The sequence below is a fragment of the Octopus bimaculoides genome, chromosome 2, assembly GCF_001194135.2.
Source record: "Octopus bimaculoides isolate UCB-OBI-ISO-001 chromosome 2, ASM119413v2, whole genome shotgun sequence".
NCBI classification, from domain to species: domain Eukaryota; kingdom Metazoa; phylum Mollusca; class Cephalopoda; order Octopoda; family Octopodidae; genus Octopus; species Octopus bimaculoides.
Window position 1 is genome coordinate 113826777 of NC_068982.1, and position 16836 is coordinate 113843612.

A 16836-nucleotide genomic window follows, 5' to 3' on the forward strand; every position below is an offset into this window, starting at 1 on the left:
TTTTTACTCTCTTTTACTTGTTTCAGTCATTTGACTTCGGCCATGCTGGAGTGCCACTTTTTAGTCAAGCAAATCGACCCCAGGACTTATTTTTTGTAAGCCTAGTACTTATTCTATCGGTCACTTTTGCCGAACAGCTACATAACGGGGACGTAAACACACCACCATCGGTTGTCAAACGATGTTGCGGGGGACAAACACAAACACACACACACACACATATATATGTATACATATATACGACGGGCTTCTTTCAGTTTCCGTCTACCAAATCCACTCACAAGGCTTTGGTCGGCTTGAGGCTATAGTAGAAGACACTTGCCCAAGATGCCACACAGTGGGACTGAACCCGGAACCATGTGGTTGGTAAGCAAGCTACTTACCACACAGCCATGACGTCTTACCAAATTCGTCCGATTTGTTCTGCAGCGTTAAGTTGTAGTTACCTATGCCGAGGAGAGGGACGCGACTACTGGAGGCATGGCCAGGTTTTGAAGATCAATGCAGACACCATCCGAAGTGGGATTAGCTATTACATGTTCCTCCGCTAACCAAAGAAGTTCATCGCTCTTGTCGGAGCTGACGAGAAGATAATGCCTGCTACCAAGTCTTTAAAAAACTGTGAGTTGAAAATTGACCTGAAGAAGCATCTGATGTTTCCAGAAACTGTCGCCTCATCATTTCAAAGGTTGGATGTAGTGATGATCTTAGAAGCATTCAGGCAGGCGGTTCTGTGACAACTCTCCGTTCACTGGAAGGACTGCATCGCGGAGGCTAACGAGAGCCAGGAGAGGAATTATGCTGAGCTAGTAGAGTTATGCCAAAGCAATGGCGAGCAAACAAGGTGTGATCCCATCGAAATAGGATGCAGAGTATTTGCAGGCCAGTCCCTCTACAGGATGCACAAGATATCAGGGGCCGCTAGGCAGAAGTCCGGCATGTGGAGGCTATAGATCAGGTAGCTATAAACCAGGAGATGCACTGGAAGAAGCACTGCTACTAAGTGTACAGAGGCCGAGGCTTGATCAAGCCTGGCTAGGTCACCTGGTTAGTGTGTCTAATGTTGAAAGAACCGAAACGCCTAATTACCCCTGGAAACATCACTGATTGTGTGTTCAGTTGCATCACAGGATGATGTAAGGAAAATCTCTATGTGTGCGTGTGTGTGTGTGTATTATATAAAGAAACAAAGTGCTTCACGAAGTAATGCAAAAGGTGCGCCGGAAGGCGCAGTACGTTACCTAAAGCTACAAAGACTCCACTTCTATCTCAGACGTGGTTAGACTAACTTCATAACATTAGATCGGGAAGTGTGCCGAGCCTGAACGCTATATGTAAAAAAAAAAAAAAAAAAGTAACTCTGAAGAGGAAAGCTAACTGTATTTGTGGCGAAACTAAACATTCAAGCTCACGGAATTGATGTTTTGCAGGTCTTCTGAAATATGCCTGCAAAGGAAAATATTTATTAAAAACCAGAATGGCTTATACTTCAGTCTGTCTATTAATAATTAAACATAAAATACTTGATTCATAAATACCTATCTCTTCAGTGTTTAAAAAAAACAAAAAACAGAATTGGAACATTAATATTTTGAAAGTATTTGTTTATTTTATTAAGCAATAGCTATTTCTCCCCCTTTCTTTTCATAACTCTTTTCTGAGATTGTAATCTGTGTATACAGCTAAATGTTGTGTTCGTAAAGACATACTTAACTAATTTCTCCGAAATTACAGTCAACACAGCTGTTTTCAGTCAAGTTCCTTCATCTCCATTAGTTTGTCAAACTTGTCAGTAACGTACTATATAACACTCGCCTGCTGCCTCAGCCGCTCATTGGGTACGATTGAGTAAGCAATAAATTCCAAACCAAATGTTTGTTCTTAATCCTTAAATAATTCCAGGAACTTATATGCTTATATTATCTGTACATCCGGTGCTACTATTTTTTCTTTATTTCATATATTGGGATTTTTTTTTTTTTTGTTTATTTTTGGTTAGTTTAGGAATACACAGTAGTTTCTCCTAGACTATTCTCTTGGTATTGATCCTATTATGAATATTAAAAGAAAAGTGAAAACTAGAGTTACCTTATACTCATGTTAGAAATCTTTGTTTTATGATAACTGCCAAATGTTATAGTGTTGTACACTCCTGTTCATGTTAATGGGGAAAAGCTAAGCTGCCTAGAACTAACTTATTTTTATTACTAATTTATGTATTCTTGAAAATTTCAGAGAATATACAGAATATACCAATAACCGAGCTTTCTACTGAATCGATTATATTGGTGTAGCAATAGATAAAGATGCTGGTGTTGTTGTTTAGCTCCATGTCAGTCCTAACTGAGTAGATGCGTTTCGGTTATAACCATTCCATCTTCCCTGTTATATTATATGTCTAGTAGTACATTCTCTCTCTCTCTCTTTTCAATTTGGTAGGCCGTAATGGGGATTAAATTTCATGGATATTTTTAGCAGCCCGTGTGACCACAGGAAGGAACCCATTTTGTTTTGCAGAAAACGGTGTAATTAGTAATGAATTTGCAGTATAGTTGACACTAGCAAATTTTACATCTGAACGAGTAATCCTTTATTTTTCGAAGAGTCAAGGTGATAGAGGAGCTGATGTGGCTGTATAAGTTCAATAGATCCAAATGTGTCGAAACTGTGATAATTTTTGGTCTGTAACTCATGAGGGATGAATGTGTCCACGTCATGTGTGTGTATGTGTGTATGTGTTTTTTGTATTTACCTTCGTTGTCTTTTTCTGCAACATTTTACTATATAAGAAGCTATTTGGACTCATTGAAGTTTCGAAAACTACATGGTAGTTATCGAAACTTCAAATTTTAAAAAAAAATTCGTATTGCGATTTTTAACGGTCTTCACAGTCACTCCTTTTAACATTGCTAAGTGTTAGTAAGTTACAAGCCGGACTGAGGGGTATGCTGGAAGTTTCAAAAGACAGCACGCGCACGTGTGAGTCAGTGTGTTCATAGCTTTTCATATTGGTATAATATTGGTATTATATTAATCATCAGTTTCAGCTGTGGTTACTGATACCTCCGCTGCCTAAATCTAACATTTACTTGTACTCATTACTTCACATATTTGTATCTATCCACTTGTTGACTAAATGTTGTACGTTTAGCATTAATATAGCATCGATAACCTAAGTAAGCGCGTGTTCCGATCTCCAAGAACCTCGACCAGTGCCAGTTATCGGTACGGACATGTTCCTCATGTTTGTTGTGTGAGTGTGTAATCAATGTTTTCACGTAAAAAAAAAATCTTAACGTGTATAACCAACTGTTATTTTCAAGAAACGTAGCCTGTTCTATTGCAAACGGTGTTCATGCGTATGCCTTAGATAAGAATGCAACAACAAGAGGCTTAGTATTGGCTTATATATGTGTATGCATTATTTATTTTTTATAGCTATGCATATAATTGAAAAAAAAACCAGTTTTCTGAGATTAATCACAGCTATGTTGGAAAGTAAAGATAACTTTGAGCATTTCTTTATTTACATAATAATTGTTACTAGTAAGAAGTGATAGTGGTGTTCTTAAATCTTGTTTCACGTGATTTTACTGTTGCTTGATCGAAGTAAAATGCACAAATAGAAAATTATTAAGTATTTTCTGAATAAGTATGAAACAATGCTGATTTCGTCATGGTTTCTTTAAATTTTGGTTCTCATTGAAAATTTTTGAATCAATGTTCTAACGTACCAAAAGTAGAAAAGGGCCAAATCTAAAATGAGCAATGGCCAGTTTCTCTTTTTAAATACAAATAAATCACAGAAAATATCAAGAAATATAGTACGTCACGAAATATATTCGATTAGTTCAACCAAATAGTGTTATTTCTAGTCACATATAAAAACTATCTACTCGCACTACATTTGTAATGAGCGGCTCACATCTTTTTAATAACACCTGGGTATCATTTCCTAATTCTAAATGCCAGATGTCAATAAAAAAGAATAATTTAAAACGCATACACATCTTCCTCACCTTTACATATAACCCCCCATTATTTTGAAACTTTTCTTATATTATTCCTAGAATAAATATCTAAAGTTTCCAATTTCTAGTTCTTGAGAAAAATTCTTTTAAATCTACAGTTGTCAGTTTTATCTCGGAACGCTTATTATTATTATTATTATTAGACCAAATAGTTTATGAACGATACATCTCTTCGGTTTTTAATTTCTCACTTATTATTTCTTGTTTCTATTTTTACCTCACTGTTCCCCTGGTTTCCAACGAGCACATTCTATTTCTATGTTTTCCTGTTGTTTATCTGTGTTTTCCTCGTTGAAAGTAAATCCAAATGCCAAATAAACTCCCTTATTTAGATTAGTAATGTGAAAAATATTAAGATGTTTGAGTTTGTATAGATAATTCTGTAGTGGGAAGTGGTAGGAGAAAGAAACTATCTTATAAAATGGATGGAGGTCAGGATAGTAATAAGATTTATTAGGAGCAGCCGTCCAGCTTCCTGGTGTTACTATGGTACCATACACAGTAGAGACAGCAGTAAAGATTTCAGAAACTTTTCATGTTTTCCTTTTTCTTATTCATGTGGTTCCTTATTTTAATTCGTTTGAAAATAAATACATCGTTAAGGAATGATTTGTTTTTGCCTCATCACGACTTCCCGCCACTTTCCATCGCTTTATATTAATGTTTATAAGCTTAAATAGTGAGGAATAGACCATGATAGTTATTCAAACAAATTTCTCACTTCCTCTCTGAAGGAACTGATTATTTCTATGCTAACGGAACAGTCAAGTTCTAACTTAGTGATTTTTATTTCCTTAGCATAAGTTCAATATTATATTCTGTCCCTTGTCTTCTCTTTCCTCTCTGGTAATTTAAAAACAATTCTAACCGCACCAGATTTCTCTAGAAACCTTGTTTCTTTTCTTTCAGAAACATGTGCTACCTGACATTTTGAAATATTTTTATCTAAATATATTTGTTTTCATCTTGTGCATATACATACATGACTTCTCATGCCCATTAAGTTGGGGTTACCAAGGGCTTTCTTACAAGTTTATACAGGAAAGAAATATTTTCTCCTCTCTCTCTTTATTTTCTCTCAGAATTAATCATCTTATAAACACGTTGATACCCACTATGATTCTTAACATCGGTGGGGAAATGGTTTGCGAACAAATTATAAACACATGAAAGCTATTTTAAAATGTTAGTTCTAAAAACGTTTGAATTTAATTTCATTATTTGAGGGTTATAGTTTGAAATTCCAAGATAAACGTTAAACAACAACAACAACAAAAAAAAAGCAACAACTCAGAATTCTAAGAAGATTCATTATCAGAAAATTGAATTTAAAAAGGATCGCAGGAATTAGCAAGTAAATGTATCCCTCTATATTCCGGGTGGTACTGGGGTGTGTTTAGAATGACGCAGCGTAACAACAGTATGAAGTTCCTTAAAAGAAGTCTTCGATCGTTCATGTATACAGCAAACCCCTTTCTCTTTGGCTTTAATAGGTATAGTATATTTATTCTTATTTACTATATTCCTTCGTTTTTTGCTTTTTTTTATTATCTGAATTGCTTTCTCTCTTTATGTATTTACATGCGCATCTTTGTATCAATTACATTGTTGTGGAACAATCTGATAATTTAAGAAGTCCAAGACTCTCTGTGTGTGTGTGTGTGTGTGTGTGTGTGTGTGTGTGTGTGTACGAAAGAGTGACATGCACTGGAAACCAGACTATCCTACCGAGCCGGTTTTCATTAACATGATAATTATTCTTTTAGTGAAAGAACATAAGCGTCACATTTACTCCAGTTTGTAAATATCAAGCATTTTCTAACACGCGCTTACAATCGCACACACACGCATGTATGCATGTATACACACGAGCTTAAAGTTTGCTTGGAGACTCAAGACGTGTTATCAAGACCTGCCGAGACACACGTCTCCAAAGCAAGAAACTATTAGTATCTTTATATTGTGTACATTAAGTGATATTTATCTCTCACTGGATGGAGTACTTTTTTTGTTAATCTTACGTACGTTCTGTTTCTATAAGTGGAACTAAGAGAACTCATTACAGAAATTAGAGTTTATGTAATCTCTGTTAGCTAAGAATATTACAGGTGTTAGAAGGCGGCGGGTTGGCAGAAACGTTAGCACGCCGGGCGAAATACTTAGCGGTATTTCATCTGTCTTTATGTTCTGAGTTCAAATTCCGCCGAGGTCGACTTTGCCTTTCATCCTTTCGGGTTCGATAAATTAAGTACCATTTGCGTACTGGGGTCGATCTAATCGATTTGCCCTCTCCCCCCTCCACCAAAAACAAATTTCGTGCCTTGTTCCTAGAGTAGAAAAGAATATTACAAGTGTTAGTCAAGCGCCTGGAGTTTCGTATCGAGGCATTTATGAACACATAGTGACTTGGTAAGTGCTTTGATACGGAACTTGAGTAATTCCTGTGGAATTCTCAGTTAATAAACGGCATCTATGCGGTGTGTGTGTGCTTCTATTGAGAAGTGTTATGTGCATAAGTAAAAATAGAGAAATTAGTAAAATTATGATTATTATTATTTCTAAATTTCTCTGATACTTAATTATGCACTTATAACATTATAAATGCCAGTTTTCACCATCTGCATTGTAGTTGGAATGTGTCTTGATTATTTTGATAATGTATGATATATTTGTTGTTGATCTACATATTGCTTAAATCGTTGATATTTTATTAAATGTCATTCTTGCTTTCAATTGGCATTTCCCCTATATATCATACAGTTGTTAAAAAAAAAAGCAACAATTTACTCTAAATTATATATATATATTTTTTCTAAACTCATTGATTTATCACATTTTTTTCCTATTTTAACTGCTACATACACCAAAATATTATCATATGTATACATACTCATGCATATGTCGTAACTATAACATGAATGCCGATTGTATGAATTTTAGGGACGAGGGACTGTCGAATATATCATCTTTGGGGCAATGAAAAGTGAATTCATCGTCATCGGCGCGATTTGAACTTCTAATATAAAGGGACATAACTAAATCCGCTAAGTATTTTTCTTTTGCTCCATCGACTTTTTTTTTTTTTTACCATACATTACTTTTAATGATAATGATTTCTGACTTAGTTCCAAAATCTCCAATATGTTAGGTAGAAGAGTTGATTTAATGACTCTCCTCCCACCCTACCCCGAAATAATTTTATTGACTTCAAAGTGTCGAAAGGCAAAATCGACTTCAGAGGGATTTGAACTGTAAAAATAAACGGACGTAACTTTAGGAAAAAAAAAAAAGCGTACTATCAATACGAAATATATCATACATACACAGAGAATTCTCAAAGAGAACTTATGTCGAACTCTTCAAAATTTTCATGACCTGAGTTATTGTTCTCTCTTTCTTTCCGACTGTTCGTGACGATATCCTTTCAACACACGTGACTGTTTCCTTCCCATATTCACTGTATAACAATGTAGACGATCTTTTTTTGTTTGTAAACACTTGTCCTCCTTGTTCTCTTTCACCTCCACACTATTCACATTGTTTACCCACTTCAGTTCATCCTTGACAACGAAAGACTTAGAGACTAAGCAAAAGAATAAAAATATAACATAAATGATAATAACAAAAGACTGATTTCCTTGCTGCTTCAAAAAATATGATTTAAATATTAAAACACTAAACTAGTTCTATGTTTACCAATGTTATAAATCAAAACTATTTCTAGGATTATTTATTGTTTATTAAGAAATCCACTGGTTAAATTTATCATATTCTAACATTTTAGTGGGTACTCAAACTGGTGTTTCTTACAGAGATACAAGGTCTGAGAATTATAGCAGGAATCAAGAATTGGTAACGTCGTGATGGTCTAAGGCGGTGTGCATTAGTTTAAAAATATAAGCAACAATATTGTTAATATTTTATTTACTAGTACTTCATCGAAACATATGCCTTGTTTTACAATATCAGAATGTAAAGTTGGTAAAACTTTATAACTTTAAAGATTCCCTCTGCTTTAATTAACTTAAATATAAATAAAGTTGGATAAAATATTTTAGAATTTGACTTTATCATTAGCGTTTTCAAATTGCTTTGCAGTATTTCTTTCGCTTTTATGTTCTGAGTTCAAATTCCGCAGAAACCGACTTAACCTTTCATCTATTCCAGGTCGATAGAACAAGTACCAGGCAAGTACTGAGGTCGATGCAATCGACTAACCTCCTACCTATCCCGAAATTTCAGGCCTTGTGCCTGTATTAGAATGGGTTATTAGCATTGTCAAAGAAGGCAGAATTGGTAGAATGGTCGAAAGAATGTTTTGTAGTATTCCTTTTGGTTCTTAACGTTCTATTCCCGCCGAAGAACTTAAGCTTATCGAGCCGTAGGGAAGACGATAGTTTCAACAAATCCCTCACCTAAAAATTGCTGGCCTTGTGTTAAAATTATAAACAGTTATTAATACTGTGACGTCAACAAAGACTGGATTAGCTTGTCACACATTTTTGTCAGTAACCTCGGTTGATTTTGAGCCAAATTTGCCTATAATTGCTGTCATTGTTTCGCCTCAAGTCAACTCCGATCAGGCAGACCTGCAGTCAAATGCGCTCTATTCTTGACCATCTCGTCTATTGTTTGAACACAGTGTATCTAGAACTACATTACCCAATTACCCAATGTGTTCTTTTTTAAAGAGACTACACGAGATTGAAGCTATCATAACTACTATTTCTCGTTGGCCGTATAATTACTTTGATTGAATCACAATGTAGACTTGTAGAATAAATACAGGCTGTTTCTGTTTTTATATACCAGAATATGAAGATATTGCAAGTGAGAAGTGACTGTTATATACCAATTTAATTCGTTTTAGAAATTACTTCTGTCAAGCTATGGTGCAAAATATATACTGTATTTATACTGTATTTTTATAGTGACATACACAGCAAAGTTAGTGAGAAAGTATCTAAGTAATTACTTGTTGGCACTCCGTCGCTTACGACGTCGAGGGTTCCAGTTGATCCGATCCACGGAACAGCCTGCTAGGGAAATTAACGTGCAAGTGGCTGAGTATTCCACAGGCACGTGTACCTTTGACGTAGTTCTCGGGGATATTCAGCGTGACACAGTGTGACAAGGCTGGTCCTTTTAATTACAGGTACAGCAGAAACAGGAAGTAAGAGTGAGAGAAAGTTGTGGTGAAAGAGTACAGCAGGGTTCGCCACCATCCCCTGCCGGAGCCTCGTGGAGCTTTAGGTGTTTTCGCTCAACGCCCAGTCTGGGAATCGAAACCGCGATCCTATGACCGCGAGTCTGCTGCCCTAACCACTGGACCATTGCGCCTCCAAGTAATTACTATTCAACAACTAAATCTTTGGAATAGCATCCTGGAGCCTTAGAAAAGAAGGCCTTTTCGATAATATCGTTCTTCGTGCATGTAATTGAGAAACAAGACGAGATGGTCACGCCAGAATACGTTTTGATCACAGGTCTGTCCGTTTAATCAAAGGAGCCAGGGATCTGAAAAGCAGAACAACACATCTTAATGCTATTTGCGATGGTTACAGGTTATGAATTAATACATTCAGATAATGAAGCTAAGTCCCTGATATAAATGAAACTGTTAGCAGATAGTGTCAAAACGAAGTGTGTGTGTGTGTGCGCGCTCTCAATAGTTGTAGGTGGGGTTTAGAGGCTTTTTGCACCTTTTGAAGTTCGTTTGAGTTGCTAATAGAATTGGTTGAATCGGCTAGTAATTTTAGCCCTTAGAACTTGCTCTCAGAATATTGCCAAGTACTCTTGGTAAGTAACTCTGGCTAATTTTCAAACCCCAGTTAAAATACAGAAATATTATATTTCAATTTCGTACTTACTTTTTCTTTTTATTTGTACTTTTTAAACGTTAGATTTATCAGAAATTCAGTTTTTGGTAACAGTAATTCATATTTTATTTGCTTATAAATATACTACATTGGAAACCCAATTCTTAAGCCAACTATTTGTGATGATAAATTTATCTAATAAACATTTTATGTTCGGTTTCTTCTATTTTCCATTCTCGAAACAGCTCATTAATAAAACAGTTTTTTTTAGTTTTGTTTTTATCAAATGTGTAATGTATCGTTAGTCATTGTAAGGTTTGACGCTAAGCTATAATACAAGGTATCTTCAGCTTTATAGATTTAGAGTGAGCTTTAATGACAGAAACAAAATAAAAACGGAAATAAATAAAAGAAAAAATCTGATTTCTTTTATTCTACGAGACGTTAGCAGCTAATTCATTTCGTTGAAGATAAACCATGTTAATTTAACTAGAAATCACCAGCTTTCATTACACTCCCACATAAACTGCTACTTTTTCCTCCTACATATCTGAAGATAATGGCTTGTCACATGTTTACTGTGTGCGCACACACGTGTGTGTGTGTTTATTTTGTCAACTAAACGAAATATCATTGCTACAAAATGAATTACTCTGATGAGATAAGAATTTTGGTCAACACAAGAGTTACATTTTTATGAATCGTCTTCCAAAATGTCTTACTGTTATGATTCCTATTTAGCTCCAGATCAGTCTGGATCCAGTAGTTCTTAGGCCAAACATTTTCGACCTGTGACTATTTCATGATATATCTAGGATAACTTTATGCAATGTGCTTTCTTTTTTTTTTTTGTTCCCTATAAGCGCAGGAGTGGCTGTGTGATAAGTAGCTTGCTTACCAGCCACATGGTTCCGGGTTCATTCCCACTGTGTGGCACCTTGGGCAAGTGTCTTCTACTATAGCCTCGAGCCGACCAAAGCCTTGTGAGTGGATTTGGTAGATGGAAACTGAAAGAAGCCCGTCCTATATATATATATGTATGTGTGTGTGTATATGTTTGTGTGACTGTGTTTGTTCACCACCCTCAACATCGCATGACAACCGATGGTGGGGTGTTTGCGCCTCTGTAACTTAGTGGTTCGGCAAAAGAGACCGATAGAATAAGTACTAGGCTTACAAAGAATAAATCTCGCGGTGCTCCAGCATGGCTGCAGTCAAATGACTGAAACAAAAGAGTAAAATAGAGTACACAAAGCCCGAAATTTTGGGGGAAGGACCAGTCGATTAGATCGACACCAGTACACAACTGGTACTCAAGGATGAAAGGCAAAGTCGACTTCGGCGTAATTTGAACTCTGAGCGTAAAGACAGACGAAATACCGCTAAGTATTTCGCCCGGCGTGCTAACGTTTCTGATTTCTTTATTGCCCACAAGGGGCTAAACATAGATGGCACAAACAAGGGGATTAAGTCGATTACAACAACCCCAGTGCGTAACTGGTACTTAATTTATCGACTCCGAAAGGATGAAAGGCAAAGTCGACCTCGGTGGAATTTGAACTCGGAACGTAACGGCAGACGAAATACCGCTAAGCATTTCGTCCGGTGTGCTAACGTGTCTGCCAGCTCGCCGCCTTGCTTGTAACATGTATTGTTATATATAGAAATATATATATATAATGTGTGTGTGTGTCTTATATAATAAACAATGTGATTCTGTTCGATATCGCGCTGGTGAAGAAGTGAGTAGTAGTTGGAGATGTTAAATGTAAGGGAGGAGGAAAATGAAAAGATTATAAATACTGTGGCTTGAGTAGCGGCTATTTTGCTCAAAATGAAACTGCAAATTTATGTTTGAAATGTTGCGAAAGATATTTTTCACTCTTTTCATAAAAAAAAATGCATGAAAGTATTGAAAACAAAATGGTACGTATTGATTTTAAAGAAGTTCACACCTGTAAACATACATATTCGTATACATTCACAGACACACACACACCTTCGTCTGTCTACTGTTGGTGTATTACAGAGGACGAAACCTTATAATACCTTTTTCCTTGAATCTGTTACAGTTTCTCCTAAAACATGATTCGTTTTTGTCAAAGGTTTATGTTGTACTTGTTTCGCTCGGAATGTTATTGGTACTACATATTTAGATTTACAAGAAAGCCATGCCATCCATCTGTCACTAGCTAGTTTTAAATGCGATGCTGTGTGGAGAAAGGAACTGCAACTATGACGTCATCACAGATTGGTGAGGCTCGTGTGCCTGATGCCTATCCAGAACACATAACAGTCAATTTCTGTAGGAAATAGTGGAGCCATGGTGTAATCTAGGAGAGAGGTCCGAATGCTAGCAAAAGAGACAACTCCTCTGAAGGTTGCCACAACAGATGATATTTTTTTAATTGTGAAATAGATCAAATAGTTTCATGGGGTTTTTTTTTCCGTATAATACCGGTCCTCATTTTCTCAATCCTGATTTTAATTTAAAACGTGTATGATTAACTTGAGGTCACAAAGTATTCTGCTTCTCATTGTTTCCTTAAAAAAAGAGAAAAGTAACTTTAAAATCAGAACACTATGTATCTGTAACATTTAACCTGGTATGAGGATTACTAGCGAAGTGTGATGTTTACAAGAAGCTATACTGTTTTATCACTGGTTTATGGCTGCCGTTTGTAATTCTAAATAAATTGTGGGATTGTTGTTTCTTTATAATCGATCCATATTCAACATCTAAAAACAAGGCTCAAAAGCTTCGGGAGCAATGCGACTAATTAGATTAATTAATCTTTCGTTTGAAGCGTTTCTGACCGACTCTAACGAAGAATATTAACTGAATTGCTTTTGGCTCAATTATTCCAACCAAAGTGATATGCATTGGTGCTTCTTAATAATTATTAAACATTAAAACAAAAAATCCTATTTCGAGACAATGTATCCTGACATTATTTTGTCTAAAATAATGACTACTATTATTTTTAATGATGAAAATTACTCAGATCGTATTTTTTTCTTTTTTCATCATTTTGGTAGTGTGTGTGTATGGACTTAATAGTATATTTTTAAAACTATTTCCTGGAATCAAATCTATATGTTGGATGGCCACTCACTAAAGCAGGAAATTAACGGGAAAAATCTCAATTAGTTATTTCTTTAAAGACTGATGCAACTAAAGTAATACAACAAACATAGTTAAAAAAAAAAAAGAGTTTCTGTTTATTTGATTATACAGTTTGAATGAGCAAACTTTACTGTAAGACATATTCACGTGTGCATTTATGGTATTTAATCATGAATTATATCCACTTGCAAGTGGATATAATTATAAATATGCGTGTGTGATGAATGTTTTGCGAGATCACTGCATAGTTTTGTGCGTGATTGATTAGTATATTACAAAGTTCCAAGCTTATTACTCGAGAATCTTGAATGCTGTTTTTAATAATAATTTGATTTGGATGAAGAAAATTGAGTTACCAAAGATATGTTGAGTGCATACGTGTCTGTAAGAACGACCGTGCGAACCAAAAAGAGAAATGGTGACGAATGGAAAATAGGCTCCTTTTTTAAACGCGTCACACGGTCGCCATAAAATAGAATGAAATATGTTATAATACTATAACAGAGAACTAAGAAGTTTGCCAGGAAGGACAACATATAGAAACGCAACCGTATGAGATGAATAACAGTAGGATTTATTGGAGCATTAAACTGTATGTCTGTGTGTGAGTGAATGCGACATAATAAAACACAATATAAGACTGGCCGTCATGTAAACAAAAGAGTGTGTATACAAATGTATGTATGTGTATGTAAGAGTTACATAGTCAGTAACACGGATAAGGAAATACCAGTTCAGTTGAGGTACACAGTTAGATTGTAGGTCTGTATGTAAGAGGTTAAGGTTAAGGCAGAGCGGTCACTTGTCGTGATGTTGAGGCTTCTATGCTGGGCCGGATTCTTGAATACAGATGTTCTTCGCAGGCTGAATTCTGGCTGTTAATTTCGTGGTGAGCAAATCACACAAACAGAGTTGAGAAGAGGTGGTTGTTTGGTAGCTTGTGTACGTGTAGAAGTCATGTTGACGCTGGCGACGGTGAGGGCGATGCTTGTAGTTCGTAGTTGAAGTGGTTGTTGATGTCGTCGCTGGAAAACTGGCTGGCTGTGTTACGCGTGTTGTCAGCGACCAGATCTGTGAGGATCTGAGTCGTGACGAATTGCCGCGGATAATTTAGGCTATTTATAGATACAGATAGGCTCCAGAGACCATTAGAAAAACACTCTATCACGTGACCTTATTAGGGGCTACGGTTGGTCGGTTTGCGTCCTGGCGGCAAATGGAGTGGAGACAATTGCTGCGTAAATAAAAGTCAGTCAGGTGATGACACAGCAGGCGGGAATAAGTTGTTTTCTATTACGCTCGCATTTGTTTATATATAAACGTAAGAGAGGTAGTTTCACTACATGTCATACAAAACTCTTGCTTTTCTAAATATTGGAACTATCTATCGTTTAGTTTGTTTAGGAATATAATACTGGAAGGGCGCCAGAAAACAGCATCACATATTTTAGGTAAATGTCTTTCACCAGGAAGCTTTTATTGTTTTCGTGTTTAGCAAAAACTGTATTGATCTTGCTTTTATTTTCAGTGTGGTGTAGTGATTTTTATGTTAAGATCGTATTAGCTGATGAATTTTAATACGTTAAGTGATCACTACTATCGTATCTACTGTGATCCAAATGGAAGATACTCAATTAACCTCAGTGTTCCTTATAAAATAACCAACCTCCGAATGTTAACTTGAAGGAGAACATTTAGTTATTCAATTAATCAGTAATAATTATCCCCACTAAAGGATTTATATGTAAGTTTTTTATATTACAACGCCGTTAGCTTCTGGAGTAGTATTTCTCAAACTAGGTTCCCCTGAGACCTCAGGTATCGCTAGAGCCTCCTCCCGAAACACTGAATAAAATTGTTAATTATATGCAAATGCATTTTTTTAAACTCGTTTTTGTGCTTAAGTTTTTATTCATAATTTTATTATATGTGCATCACATATTCTTCAAGGTAGGGGAATCTTCGTATCTGTAGATAGCAAAGAGATCATACGAGGTAAATAACCTTTTAACTGTGAATTGTGAGGAAATTTAGTCTTAAAAAGATTTGGGTTAAGATGAAATTTATTAAACTCCTTTTTGTGGTGTCAGGTGAATTTACCACGATCCAAACTTTAGAAAATGGTTTGGGGATTTCTTGAAAATGGTTTAGGGAAGTCAAATCACCTTCAAATTACACCTTGACGTCTTCAGTAAACAAGAATGCTTTTAAAAATGTAGTTTGTTTTACAAAACGCGACTGGTGACGACTAGAAAGTCTTTGATCAGAAGTCCTTACAATTAGGTGGGACCGAGGATTAAACAACAGCTATTAATGCTAAAAGCAAGGTTATATATACTCTATTATTTAATACATATCTATTTTGGGATTAAAAAAGAAGATAAAGATCATTCCCGAGTCATGCAAATTCAAAGGGCCGGTTTCCCAGTTTCCGTAGCGTATATACTCCCCGCTGGGATGGGACGTCGATTACTCGTTTTTGTCAGCTGTGAGGACTGGGGTAAGGTGAAATGAAGTGTTTTGATGAAGAACACAACGCGTCGCCCGGTCCAGGAATCGAAACCACAATTATACGATCATGAGTCCGACACACTAAACCACGCGCCTCCACCATTTATTTTTTGAGTTATTATAAAAATAATTTATAGTTGGTTATATGTTAGTAATGCGTAGTACAAAACGGAGTTTTTTTCTGTTGATGACCAAGATATCGCATCATTAAAACCAACGTAATCGGCATAGGTTCCTAGCAAGATATATCAAGTAGTGTTTGACTCAAGAGTAGAACGTGAGATGAGATGCAGATATTTCTCAACCGAATTAGCTCACTTTCATGGTATATTTACATATTGTGCTTATTAAACCAATCATACAGCAAAACTGAATCCAATTATTCTGTGAACATGTTCCATTTTAGCTGTGTGTGTGTGTGTGTGTGTGTATAATATATTTAATATATATTTGAGAACTAATAGAGGATAGGAAATGTGAAGAGACTTTCCCGGAATTCAAACGTTTTATAAACCGCTATTTCAGTTGTATTAAAGACCGGCACAGACTAACTATTAATTTGCCATAATCACAAAAACGTTTTGTAGTCACATAACCACCAACAGATAGTCGAGTATCACACTTAAATTTGATGTTTTACTACGAAACTTTATCGGGAAATTTGAGTTGTTCTTGAACTGAAGGCTGCCTGTGTATGTGCATATGTGTTTGTTAGTGTGTGTATGCGTGTTGCTCTTACTAACAATATACGTGCTTGTAGCACATACAATCACAATTAGTGACGACAAAGTATTGCCGAGCTTAGTTCAGTGTTCTAACTCCACAAAGCTCATGATGCAGTTATCTACGCTGTCAGTATATATAAATGTGCTTTTTCGCAACTATAAGTGGTTTAACAGCTATTTCTAGCAATCTAGCAATGTATATGCTTGTACCACATATAGTCACAATTAGTGACGGCTAAATTTTGCCTATACGGTTTATATTGCGCCCAGCTGCCCACATTAGTTATATATATATATATATATACTAGCAGAAATACCCGGCTTTGCCCGGGTTAAAGAGAATAATGAAATCTAAAAACGCCGTCTAGACTACGCAACCCTCAACTGTTAGTGGCTACGATACCATATTTCTACATTAATAACTCTCCAATCCATGCCAGCATGGAACATAGACATTAAGTGGAATGCCAGTCTCTCATATAGGAGGGCCTTGAAATCAATGTTACCAACTGGGGACTATGTGTGTCGCAGTGATAATAAAAAGACCCAAAGGAGGTCTGCAATGAAATAATTTTACTCAACACTTTGCAAGTGAATCAGTAGAGGCATTTACTTGACAATTT

General features: G+C 35.9%; 1 protein-coding gene across 6 annotated transcripts in view; it reads left to right on the forward strand.

Annotated features, from left to right (window-relative positions):
• Positions 1-16836, forward strand: part of LOC106871173 (innexin unc-9) — a 366584-nt gene that overhangs the window by 181945 nt on the left and 167803 nt on the right. The window contains exon 4 of one of the 6 annotated variants that reach the window (XR_008267215.1): positions 6972-7066. The exons of the other annotated variants lie outside the window; for them this stretch is intronic. The gene's annotated coding sequence lies outside the window, so the exon portion shown is untranslated. Of the gene's footprint in view, positions 1-6971; positions 7067-16836 lie in introns of those variants that run through there. 6 annotated transcript variants of the gene reach the window in all.